The sequence below is a fragment of the Scyliorhinus torazame genome, chromosome 5 (genome assembly GCF_047496885.1).
Source record: "Scyliorhinus torazame isolate Kashiwa2021f chromosome 5, sScyTor2.1, whole genome shotgun sequence".
Classification (NCBI taxonomy): Eukaryota; Metazoa; Chordata; class Chondrichthyes; order Carcharhiniformes; family Scyliorhinidae; genus Scyliorhinus; species Scyliorhinus torazame.
In genome coordinates, this window is record NC_092711.1 from 240326864 (window position 1) to 240340547 (window position 13684).

Here is a 13684-nt window from a genome sequence, read left to right on the forward strand (position 1 = left end):
AACATTGACTGTGAACTAGACTGTCAACTTTCCCCTCCATCTTGACCCCCTTTTTTTGTTTCTTTAGTTTGTCCCAATGCATACACAGCTCCCCCATCCCCTCCTCCCTCATAGGGCACTTGTTCTTCAGCTTTGCTTTCACAGACCTCTGACCTTTGTTCTCCTATTTACACATTCTACAATTATATTTTTATGCCACTATCAACATTTTTTTAGTCCTTAATGCTACCATTAACACTCACTTTGCCTTGTATCTCTGACATATTTACCAATCTCTCCCTGGATCCCTGACATATCCCTGACCTTCCATTCTGTCCAACCTCCTCCACCACCCTCTAAATTAATCCATTACATTTCTACCCTTCTTCAGATCCAAAGTAGAGTCATATGGACACCAAATGTTAATCCTGTTTCTTGCTCCACAGACCTACTGAGTTTATCCAGCATTTTCTGTTTTTACTTCAGATTTCCAGCATCCACAATATTTTGCTTTTATTTGAGGGTAGGTGATTTATTTGGGGGATAAAATGTTAAGCCATGGGCCATCATCTCTCAATTGGAGGGAAATTATCCCCATATGGTACTATGTTGAAAAAGAGCTGGGTGGGTTTTCCCTGATGTCAAGGCCAATTTTTAACCCATAATCAACATCGTACTCAACATTATTATTATTATTATAAAAAAAAGATTGGGAATTTTCAAAATGCTGTTTGTAAGAATTTGCTGTGCATAAGTTAGTTGCTATATGTTGTAGTGTAAGGTAATACGAAGAAGCAGTATTAAATCACAAAGGTGATTTATTCAACAAAAGAAGAACTTTTTATTTTAGATCAACACAACTGCAACACAGAACTAGTTCCCTCGACTCCCAGGCTTACTTTGATGAACAGTCAGTCCCTGGGTCCACACCCTGGTACCTGATAGGCTCAGGTTTGCGTGCTCCGTCCCCGTAGGCTCCAGGCGGGTCACATGCCGTGCAATGGATCGCCCCATAAAGGGGCCTCACTACCAGACTATGTTTTCTACAATTGCAACAGAGATTACACTTCAAAAGTAACTTCACTGGCCATAAAGTTCTTTGAGATATCCTGAAGTTTTTAAAGGCAAGATAGAAATGCAAGTCTGGCAGCATCTGTACGGAGAGAAAAGAGCTAACGTTTCGAGTCCAATGACTCTTTGTCGAGCTTTGACAAAGATTCATCGGACTCGAAACGTTAGCTCTTTTCTCTCCCTACAGATGCTGCCAGACTTGCTGAGATTTTCCAGCATTTTCTCTTTCGTTTCAGATTCCAGCATCCGCAGTAATTTGCTTTTATTAAGATAGAAATGCAAGTCCTTTTTTTTGCACAATACAGTGTGGTGACTCATACAGAGATCAATAAAACACCGCCTGTAATTGACATGGTAAATAAACTTTCCCAAGCTCTATCACACAGAACCCTCAAAGCCAACAGGGTTTGGCTGGCTGGCATTGCCTGTCTCCACTCCAAAGTGGTGTTGGATTTCTAACTCTCTAGTTGCACCATGGGTTATGTATTCATGTTTGTTCTTGATTGGGACAAGGTCACTTTAAAGAGTTTGATGAGGTGATGTATTGATGAAGTCATCGGGCGTTTCCCAACAGCTTGTAAACACCTGTTCAGTAAAACGTTTGTTTGTTTGTACCTTTTCAGGCGACCAACCCAATCTCCCGCCCTGACGACTGCCTGAGGCTGAACCAACCTGTTCATAACCATGCTGTCACATGTGACCCCTGGTGAGTTTCTGACTATATATCTGTGCCATCACTAAGACTGCCTACAAGCCTACTGGTGACAATAATAAAGATTATTATTATTATTATTCCTCTAACATTGCCCAACTCTGTCCATATCTGGGCTAATTTGCCACTTCAATATTTATGTATATCTTTGTTATCTCTAGACTTGACAATTCCAATGCTCTCGTGGCCAACTCTTCATGTAAATTTGAGGTCGTCCGAAGTTCGGCTTCCCATGTCCGAACCCATACCAAGCCCCATTCACCTATCACTCTCGTGCTTACTGACCTTTATTGGCTCCTGGACAAGAAACTTCCCGATTTTAAAATTCACATATTTATTTCCAAAGCCCTCTTTGGTCTCATCCCTCCCTATTTCTGTAACTTCCTTCAGCCATGCAGTTCTCCAAGAGCCATGCATCCCTCCAATCCTGGTCTCTTGCTCATATCCAATTTTAAATACTACATCAGTGGCAAAATCTTTCGTCTGCCGTGGGTCGAAGCTGTTAACTTCCCTCCCTAAACCTGCTTGCCTCTTGACCTCTCACTCCTCTTTTAAAACGGTCCTTAAAATTTACCACTGCCTTAATTCCTATTTTTGTTGTTTGAAAAGATTCCTGAGAAACATCTCTGAAGGTGCCACGTGCATGTTATTATTGCCTCGCTGAAATCAGTACAGATCTTTTATTAGGAATGGTTTCAGAGTGAAGTTCAAAGCAAAGACTGGAAGAGAAGCTCCACTGGTAGCAAGGGTGAGATTTTCCCCAAAATCAGCAAAGGCCAATAGTGGCCGGGAAAAGCAAGATACAGCCTGCCGACGGCAATGGCAGATTTTCCTGCCGTATAGTGCCAAATATCTTCATCTGTGGGTTTTGTGCCATATCACTTACAGGACAGCCTCTGATTCAGTTGCCCCACCATTACCTCAGTGCTACAATTATCAGGGCACCACATATAAAGCTTGCCCCAGCGCACAGCAGCCAGACTTCGCCAGCAAGTGAAGGCTGCCAAGAAATCTACTTCCAGGTTTTCGGACGTCTCCCTGGAGAGACTGTTCGATGCTGCAGAAACCCGGCTCATGATGTCCTCTACCCCCATACAGGAAGAAAACCAGTCAGCAAGATGACAAAACCACCATGGGAGGTGGTGGGAAGTGGCGGTCAGCACTAATGCCCTGCAGAAGAGGATAGCCTTCCACTGAAGAATGAGAATGAAATATCTCCTTCATTCTGCCAGGGTAAGTCACTTTCCTCATCACTCTCAACGTCGACAGGAATCTCTCTCACTGCCAGCTCAAGGGATACAATCACGCGCTCTGGTACAATCCTCTGATTGATAGGCTGCATGGAAGCGTCCATCCTCCCTATGTCTGAGGTGTTTGTGTTGGCACTGCAATGCAATGAGGTCATCACAACTAAGGTGATGGCCACCATGGAGACCTTGTCGCAAGAATTTTGTCCTGCATTGGTACAGGACATGCATTGCATAATGCAAGCACTTGTTGGAATCCATGAGTACCAACGAAAGAGAACAGAAAGGTTTCTCGATCTCACTCCAGCTGTCCCTATATGCCAAGAAGGAAGCCAAGGGCACTCGGGCACCCACAGAGAGGAGGATCAGCTGATGCACACCCGGGACACATTCACCAAGGTGACTCTGGGAATATCCCGCCCATCCGATCCCCTCTTCCTGTGACCACTTCAGCCCGAGCATAAGAAGGCATTGAGGATGGCACTGCCACACAGAATGTCCCCCCCCCCCCCCTTCCCCCAGGTCTCAGCCCTCCAGAGGATGCCTGCCAAGGTCATCACAGACAACAGGATGTGGCAGACAGGAGACTGCCTCCACCTCCACTCTGGATGTTGAGGATGCACCAAAATGTAGCGGTAGGATTAAAAAGGTTAAGAAGCTCTAGTTGCATAGCATGGGCATGGGAGCATATAACATTCATCTCTGAAAATAAACTCTCACTAATTGCACCCTTTCTATAGATCTTGTTCTGATGACCTGTGTTCCTGTAGTGCTGACCTGAAAACCTGTTTCCGGCTCCTGGAAAAGACAGGGTATTCTGTCCAGGGCTTCATCCATGAGCTTTTTGCAAGGTTCCCAGCACATTGTTAGCATTACTCCAAAGTGACTGAACACATCAGTCATGTCTGTGTCTCGTAGGTAACGAGAATGGAGCTCCTACAATGTACAGGGCTAGCGCCACTCATGCCAGTCATTGTCAATGTATGCTCTCCACATCTTTTGTGCTGCAGAATGTCCCCCTCCCCCATCCCATATGCCTCAGTTTCCAGTGAAACTAATCCTCAAGGCTACAGCTCATGAAGGATGACATAAGATCGGGAGAGGTGAAACTTTTCCCACTGTATTGGCATATCACCACGATCATTGGGGCTTTTCACAGTAACTTCATTTGAAGCCTACTTGTGACAATAAGCGATTTCCATTTTTCATTTCATTGAATTATGAGCTGCCATCAGCCAGCCAGGAGTCAGACATTCATAGAAGCTCCGTGAGGATCTATGCCCTGCCCTAGCTGCAAGTTGTCATCATCCTCCGGCAATTTAGGGACTATCTGCAACTGTGCTTCCCCTTGATGGGAGCCTTATCACAGAGGGTGTGCACTGTATCAGATAGATGGGAGCGCAATGCTCACAGAAGCCATGTGAAAATAATGGGATGTCCTCACTGGATCATCTCATCACCCTCCATGAATCTAGTAGCAATGAGCACATGCCGAGCTCACCTGCCTTGTCTGAGTATTGCCATTGCCTCATGGCTGACATCCTAACGGAGGAAACGTGCCACTCCCTCCATCTTCTCCTCCGGCATTTCCTCCCTCTGTCGCAGCACCAGATTATGCAGAGTGCAGAAGATAACCAATATGCATGACACCCTCTGTGGACTGTACTGCAGGGCTCCACCAGACTTGTCCAGGCACCAGAATCTCATCTTTAGTATCCCAATTGCCTGCTCATGCGCGTTGCAGCATGAGTTTCGTTGTATCTTGTGTCAGCTGCACTCTGTGGCCTCTGCACAGGGGTGATCAGCCACCTCCTGGTTGGGCAAGACCCCTCACCAGCCTTACTCCTCATCACCTGACCGACTAGCCACAGCTTTGGCCACACTACTGCATCCTGATCTTTCATCTCAAGTGCAGTTATTTCCTTAACCTTCACTACAAGGCCTTGCATTCAAACTGGTCTATAGTGAACACTTGTCAATACGCATCTCAGCACACAGCCAAGGAGAAGGAGCATTCTTCTCAGGTAGTGCACCATTGCCAATTATCCAAGGGAATGCATTTGCTTTTATAGTTGGCCAACGGTACAAGCAAGTCAGCGATTTTGGAGGTCAGTGTGCCAAGCATTAAATGGTAAGCAATAATCAGTGGCACTCACACACATAAGTGGTGCTTAAGAGGGCATAATTGTGTAATTAAACCTCAGACCTGCCAATTGAGTCACAGCTGAACGGTCCCAACTGTGGCGGGGTAATGATCACTGATGCGTTTTTCCAGTAGCCTTGCGCTTGTCAACTTCCTGCTTCCAGAGGCTCGCTCCCAGATTTGAATGTAACCATCAGTCCATGATGACTGCCCACCCATCCATTGCACTGCCCCAGGCTTCCCTTCACCTTGTGAGGCCCTTCCAAGAAATCCATGTCCCAGCAGCAGGAGGCAACCTCAGGAACTGAGAGCACAGGGCTAATTAGCTGGCTTTTAAAGCAGACCAAGGCAGGCCAGCAGCACGGTCCAATTCTCGTACCAGCCTCCCCGAACAGGCGCCGTAATGTGGGCGACCAGGGGCTTTTCACAGTCACTTCATTTGAAGCCTACTTGTGACAATAAGCGATTTTCATTTTCATTTCATTTTCACACTTGAGAATCTTAACCCCCCCCCCCCCCCTCGGTCTCCCCTGAGTCAAATCCCTGATTCCCTCCCATCCCCCTCCTGACTCTTCCCCCCGGTATCGCCCAAGTCAAACCCACCCAACGATAATGGGAATAGAACATCTCAGTCAAAGTGTGCATTTGTTCATGTGGATGGTTCACTTTTCCAGCTATGTTGTTTGCAATACAAATTTGGAAAATAATCAAATTGGTATTGACTTAAATCCGCTTGATTGCCTGAACTATTGGCCTGTTTAAGACAAGGAATACAAACCTGCAGAAGAATTAAGCAGAATGGAAGGAGCTGAAAAATCCACCAACAGTTTGGCAACCCTCTGAGCAAAACAACCTCAAACAAACATAAGGTCAATGTACATCTCGAGAAGAAGAGAGGGAAGAAGAGATTTACTCTGTAGAATTTACCACAGAAGTTGTCAACTGGGGGAAATGGAACCTTTCGTCCTTTGTTCAGATCAGCGTTCTTGGCAGGTGACTGCTGAGTCCTGTCGAAGTGATAGGCAGATTGATTGACTCTTTGCATGAATTAAAGAGAACAATCTGCTGAAAGACAAATCAAAGTGTTTGGTATGTTGGTTTAGTTTATATTTGTGGTAAATGGGCAGGGTATATAAGTATTTTTTATCAATAGACATCAGCACGAGCTGTGACATATAGTCCCCCAGGAGTGAGCTGAATGCAAATAGATAACGGAAAGTTGAACTTTGGTCGCGGCACCAGTCAGCTGCCTTGTGTACACCTTACCCAGTTTTCTTTCTGTTGAAGTCAATCAAAGTTAAGTACAAACTTCTCTGCCGCAGTTTGGTAGCAGCGGTGATGGAAGGAACAGAGTTTAAATGCATCTGTACATGCTTCACATTGGTTCTGCAACCAGGTTTGGTTGCTTCAGGGGATTATGCTTTATCGCGACATGAGTAGCATAGTAAGCAGGATGTGATGTGTTCAGTGCACTTTTATAGACACTTGGGTGACCTAATTCTTTTGCCACTCTGCAAGGGGACTTTAACTGGGCTGTTATGAGAGACGCCCTTGTCAAACGCCTTTGTGCTGTCTTCCGGAACTTCAACATTCCTGTGAACAACTAAGATTCTACATGAGGGTTTCAATTTTCACAGAGTAAATAAACTGAATTGACAGAATGTGATCCCAAAAGACTAAAACATCTTGAAATCGATTGCAATCAAAAGGATTTTAGCTTAGTGACCATGAAACACTAGCCTTGGGCATATTTCTTTTATTCAGGGCTAGTTTTGAGTTGCATGTTTTTTTTAAATCTTAGATATTTCAAAACTCTGTATCAGCTTTTCTAAGTTTATTTTAGGACTGTCTTTCACCAGCATTTAATTTGATATTCTTGATCAGAGTTCTCTGAGACATGGACCGAGACAAACCTTTCTATCAGTTGACATTTGATTTCAAGAAAAAAATGGAATTAAAAGTTTAATGATGACATAGAACATAGAACATTACAGCGCAGTACAGGCCCTTCGGCCCTCGATGTTGCGCCGACCTGTGAAACCACTCTAAAGCCCATCTACACTAATCCCTTATCGTCCATATGTCTATTCAATGACCATTTGAATGCCCTTAGTGTTGGCGAGTGCACTACTGTTGCAGGCAAGGCATTCCACACCCTTAATACTCTCTGAGTAAAGAATCTATCTCTGACATCTGTCCTATATCTATCTCCCCTTAATTTAAAGCTATGTCCCCTCATGCTAGACATCACCATCCGAGGAAAAAGGCTCTCACTGTCCACCCTATCCAATCCTCTGATCATCTTGTATGCCTCAATTAAGTCACCTCTTAACCTTCTTCTCTCTAACGAAAACAGCCTCAAGTCCCTCAGCCTTTCCTCATAAGATCTTCTCTCCATACCAGGCAACATTCTGGTAAATCTCGTCTGCATCCTCTCCAATGCTTCCACATCCTTCCTATAATGCGGTGACCAGAATTGCACGCAATACTCCAAATGTGGCCACCAAAGAGTTTTGTACAGCTGCAACATGACCTCATGGCTCCGAAACTCAATCCCTCTACCAATAAAAGCTAACACACCGTACGCCTTCTTAACAACCCTCTCAACCTTGGTGGCAACTTTCAGGGATCTATGTACATGGACACCGAGATCTCTCTGCTCATCCACACTGCCAAGAATCTTACCATTGGCCCAGTACTCTGTCTTCCTGTTATTCCATCCAAAATGAATCACCTCACACTTTTCTGAATTAAACTCCATTTGCCACCTCTCAGCCCAGCGCTGCAGCTTATCTATGTCCCTCTGTAACTTGTAACATCCTTCCGCACTGTCCACAACTCCACCGCCTTTAGTGTCATCTGCAAATTTACACACCCATCCTTCTGCTCCCTCCTCAAGGTCATTTATAAAAATGACAAACAGCAGTGGGCCCAACCAGATCCTTGTGGTACACCACTAGTAACTGGACTCCAGTCTGAACTTTTCCCATCAACCACCACCCTTTGTCTTCTTCCAGCTAGCCAATTTCTGATCCAAACTGCTAAATCACCCTGAATCCCATGCCTCCGTATTTTCTGCAGTAGCCTACCATGGGGAACCTTATCAAACGCTTTACTGAAATCCATATACACCACATCAACTGCTTTACCTTCATCCACCTGTTTGGTCACCTTCTCAAAGAACACAATAATGTTTGTGAGGCACGACCTACCCTTCACAAAACCGTGTTGACTATCTCTAACCAAATTATTTCTTTCCAGATGATTATACATCCTGTCTCTTATAAACCTTTCCAAGATTTTGCCCACAACAGAAGTAAGACTCACTGGTCTATAGTTACCGGGGTTGTCTCTACTCCCCTTCTTGAACAAGGGGACAACATTTGCTATCTTCCAGCCTTCTGGCACTATTCCTGAAGACAAAGATGACTTAAAGATCAAAGCCAAAGGCTCAGCAATCTCCTCCCTAGCTTCCCAGAGAATCCTAGGATAAATCCCATCCGGCCCAGGGGACTTATCTATTTTCACACTTTCCAGAATTGCTAACACCGCCTCCATATGAACCTCAAGCCCTTCTAGTCTAGTAGCCTGAATCTCAGTATTCTCCTCGACAACATTGTCTTTTTCCTGTGTGAATACTGATGACAAATATTCATTTAGCACCTCTCCTATCTCCTCGGACTCCAAGCACAACTTCCCACTACTGTCCTTGACTGGCCCTACTCTTATCCTAGTCATTTGTTTATTCCTGACATATCTATAGAAAGCTTTAGGGTTATCCTTGATCCTACCTGCCAAAGACTTCCCATGGCCCCTCCTGGCTCTTCTTAGTGCTCTCTTTAGGTCCTTCCTAGCTAACTTGTAACTCTCGAGCGCCCTAACTGAACCTTCATGTCTCATCTTTACATAAGCCTCCTTCTTCCTCTTGACAGGTGTTTCGACTGCTTTAGTAAACCACAGTTCCCTTGCTCGACCACTCCCTGCCTGACACCATTGTTGCAAAAACTCAACTGGTTAACTAAGAAAGTCTGGCTTACACAATGTGGTTGACACCTAGCAAGCCACTCAGTTGTATCCAACCGCCAAAAAGGAATGAAAATGGGCGGACCACCTGGCATCAACCTATGCACCGGAAACGACGATGGAAAACCAGCCTTGCCGACCTTGTAAAGTTCTCCTTACTAACATCTGGGAACCTCAGAGAGCTGTGAAGCAATAGCATGACATAGTCTTACTCACAGAATCATACCTTAAAGATAATGACCCAGTCACCACCATCACCGGCAGGACAGACCAAGCAGAAGTGGCAGCACAGTGGGGGTGAGAGGAGCTTCCCAGGGAATCCTCAACATTGACTCCAGACCCCATGAAGTCTCATGCCAATGGGCCAAGGAAACCATCTGCTGAAATCATCCCCCCTCAGCTGATGAATCAGCACTGCTCCATGTTGAACACTATTTGGAGAAGGCACTGAGTGTGGAAAGGGCACAGAAAATGCTCTGGGTGGGGGACTTCAGTGCCCATCACCAAGAGTGGCTCGGTAGTACCACCACAGACCAAGCTGGACAACTGCTAGACTGGCACTGCGGCAACTAGTGAGAGAACCAACAAGGAATAAACATACTTGGCCTCATCCTCACCAACCTGCCTGCTGCAGATGCATCAGCCCATGACAATATTGATAGGAATGACCACCACACAGTCCTTGTGGAGACAAAGTCACATCTTCACATTGAGGACAGCCTCCATCTTATTGTGCGGCATTGGCACCGTACTAAATGAGATGGACATCAAATAGATCTATCAACTCAAGACTGGGCATCCATGAGGCGCTGTGAACCATCAGCAGCAGCAGAATTATATTCAACCACAATCTTTAACCTCATGGCCCGGCATACCCCCTGTTATCACCAAGCCAAGGGATCAAGACTGATTCAATGAAAAGTGAAGGTGCAACACGCGACTAACTGTCTCATGGACTTACCTGTGTGTCAAACAACAAAAGCAGCAAGTAATAGACAGAGCTAAATGGGTCAGATCCAAGCTCTGCAGTCCTGCCACATCCAGGCATTAATGGTGATGGACAATTAAACAACTTACTGGAGAGGGAGACTCCACAAATTTCCCCATCCTCAATTATGGAGGAGCCCAAAACATCTGTGCAAAAGATAAGACCGAAACATTCGCAACGATCTTCAGCCAGAAGTACCAAGTGGATGATCCATCTAGGCCTTCTCCAGAAGTCCCCAGTCTCACAGATGTCAATCTTTAGCCATTCCATTCACCCCACGTAATTATCAAAAAGTGGCAGAAGGCACCGAATGCTGCAAAGCCTATGGACCCTGACATTTTCCGCAATAGTCCTGAAGACTTGTGCTCCAGAACTTGTCACGCCCCTAGCTAAACTGCTCCAGTGCAGCTATAACTCCGGCATCTACCTAGCAATGAGGACAATTGCCCAGGTGTGTCCTGTACGCAGATCACCATCCTATCAGTCTACTCGCAATCATCAACAAAGTGGTAGAAGGAGTCTATCAAGCGGAACATACTCAGTAATAACCTGCTCACTATCACTCAGTTTGGGTTCCGTCAGAGTCACTCATCTCTTGACCTCATTGCAGCATTGGTTCAGACATGGACAAAAGAGCTGAATGTCAAAGGTGAGGTGAGAGTGACTGCCCTTGACGTCAAAGCATTGTTTGATGGAGTGTGACATCAAGGAGCTCTCAAAAAACTGGAGTCAATGGGAATCAGGGGAAAACTGTCCACTGTTTTGAGTGTACGTGGCAAAAAGGAAGATGGCTGTGGTTGTTGGAGGTCAATCATCTCAACTCCAAGAGATCACTGCAGGAGTTCCTCAGGATAATGTCCGAGACCCAACCATCTTCAGCAGCTTCATCAAGGTCAGAAGTGAGGATGTTCATTGATGATTGAACAATGTTCAGCATCATTCCTGATTCCTCAAATACTGAAGCATTTAATGTCCAAATGCAGCAAGAAATACTGAACAATGTCCAAACTTGGGTTGACAAGTGGTAAGTAACATTTGCACCATACACGTGCCAGACAATGACCATCTCCAACAAGAGAGGATCTCACTATTGCTCCTTAACATTCAATGGCATTACTATCACTGAATCCCCCACGATCAACTTCTTGGGCATTACCATTGGCCAGAAGCTTAACTGGACTAGCCATATAAATACTGTGGCTCCAGAGCAGGTCAGAGGCTAAGATCCTGCGGCAAGTAACTCATCACCTGACCCCTCCCCAAAACCTGTCCACCATCTACATGGCACAAGTCAGGAGTGTAATGGAATACTCTCCACTTGGTGAATGACATAGATGGAAACATCCAGGTGGTGACGTTCCCATGTATCTGCTCCTCTTTTCCTCCTAGATGGTCATGGGTTTGGACTCTCCACTTGCCTGGATGAGTGCGGCTCCAACAACATTCAAGAAGCTCGACACCATCCAGGACAAAGCAGCCCACTTGATTGCTCCCCCTTCCACAGCTTTTTCAAAGTTGATGCTGCCATGGCCCCCTACCTCTGCTGTCCTGAATAGATGTCTTACTTTACTGGTTGAGAACATATTGGATGGGATTTTCTGCGCATCCCACCACATCTTCCATGGCGGTGGAGGCAGCTTGCCATTGGCTGATGGTGGGTTCTTCCGGTCCCATTTTCAACAGGGTTTCCTATTGAATTCATCCCTCACCACCAGGAAATGCATGATTGGGGTGCGAAATTGGCGGGAGCAAAATATCCCGCCAGTGTGAACGGCAGGAGAAGTCTTTTTATTTACCGCCTGTGGTGGGAAAGTTATTGATATTGAATAGCGAAAATGGAAATATGTCCTAATCCCCCGACCTGCATCTTGATGACCACAAAATTCATTCAACCCCTATTGCCTAGCCTCATTATGCATTCTTAGCTGAGTGGCTTGATATCCTTTAGAGTACTGAAATATCTCAGTCCCTGGGAAAACATTACCTGATTGATGGCTGTACTGCCCTGGGACTGGATTCTTCGATGGCTTTCCCATTTGTGTGGGGCTTCCCACAATGGGAAACCCCAATGACCGGCTGGTGGGACGGAGAATTCCGCTGCTGGCAGGGGTACGCTGCACCAGTTCTCTGGTGCAGCGGGACGGAGAATCCAGCCCCTGATCTTTTCTATCTATTGCACAGTATTTACTTGCATGAGATAAAAACATTTCAAGTGCTTGTGGTTTCAGCGATCGATAATTTCAAGGGCCTGGATGATTGACACTTTTATTGACCTCTAGCGAAAAGTAGATTTCGTGAAAGGTATATAATTTTTTAACTAGGTGGAAAGATATCAATGAATGATTTAAAAATATATTTTTTGATACATCTTCAGGCCTCCATGGAGCTCATATGTTCTGTACAGTGCATATTAGATGAATGGGCAAGGACGTTGTATATCTTGGCATAAGGGAGACTGAGGGGCTAAAGTGGTGGAGGGGGGGCATAGCTTGGCATGAGGGAGCATAAGGTGCCATGGGTGGGTAGGGGGTAGGTGTTGTGATATCAATGTAGGCTAGGCTACTGGGGAAGCAGCCAGTGTGTAAACCATATGAGCAGCAGGCATTGCTGGGGGAGGGGCGCTTTCAAATTAGTTAGCAGCATGTGGTTTGAAGTAATTGCAGCTGCACATTCCTGTTGCCAAAGCTGTTGATTCTTTATAATACATCTGTCTGCTGAACATCCTATACTACATCTTCAAATAAACCAAATTTAAGTTTACAACAGGGGAAATACGCTGGCATGGGGGCATGAGTGGGTCACAGGGGGTAGGGCCATATCTTGGCATAAGAGCATGAAGAGCCAAATATGCTGGGTGGGAGGGAAATGAGGTGCCATGGATGGGACATAAGGAGTATGTAGGGGGTTAGGCATGCAGAGGGAAGGGCTAGAAGGCCTTACTTGGCTCATTATAACTGGGATGAAATCCCACAGCACTTGAGGTGGGCCATTGCAAGAGACTGCTTGGAACCGGACAGCCCTTGTGGCTGCCTCCAAACAGCGGTTCAGCTGACCCAACTGTAGGCCGCATGCACCTCCCTCACAATGAAAGTCCAGTCCTTACGGCCATTTACTCCATAAGTGGGCGGACCAAGCCTGGAATGTTCCAGACTCGTGCTACCAGCCTCGAGGATGAAAATCTAGCCCAATATCTGGAGATTCCTGGCCCAATTCCATCACCGACAGTCGGGTATGGGATATTAGTATAAACCGGGGCCCAGTGAAGCTCATTTGGCTAGATAGCTGGTTCATGATGCAGAGTTGCTGGTGCCAGGCTGTCACCCAAGTGGCAGCACTGCCAGGGTGCCCTGGTGGCATCAGCAGTGCAAGGGTTTCAGTTCGGGGCCCCTCATTCCCTGGAAGACCCCATAAGTTCCGTCTGGCCCCCATTTGTGGACACCAGTACCAACGGTGCTCACCCGATGTCTCTAAGGCAAAGGGGATAGATCCCAAACCTTCAGATACCTCGGGAATCTGCACAT

At 45.9% G+C, this 13684-nt stretch overlaps 1 long non-coding RNA gene across 1 annotated transcript in view; it reads left to right on the forward strand.

Moving 5' to 3' along the window:
- Window positions 1-1674: 1674 nt before the first annotated feature.
- LOC140422757 (uncharacterized) overlaps window positions 1675-13684 on the forward strand; it is a 49364-nt gene continuing 37354 nt past the window's right edge. The window contains exons 1-2 of the long non-coding RNA XR_011947585.1: window positions 1675-1756; window positions 2861-2995. This is a non-coding gene — a long non-coding RNA (uncharacterized lncRNA). The remainder of the gene's footprint in view (window positions 1757-2860; window positions 2996-13684) is intronic.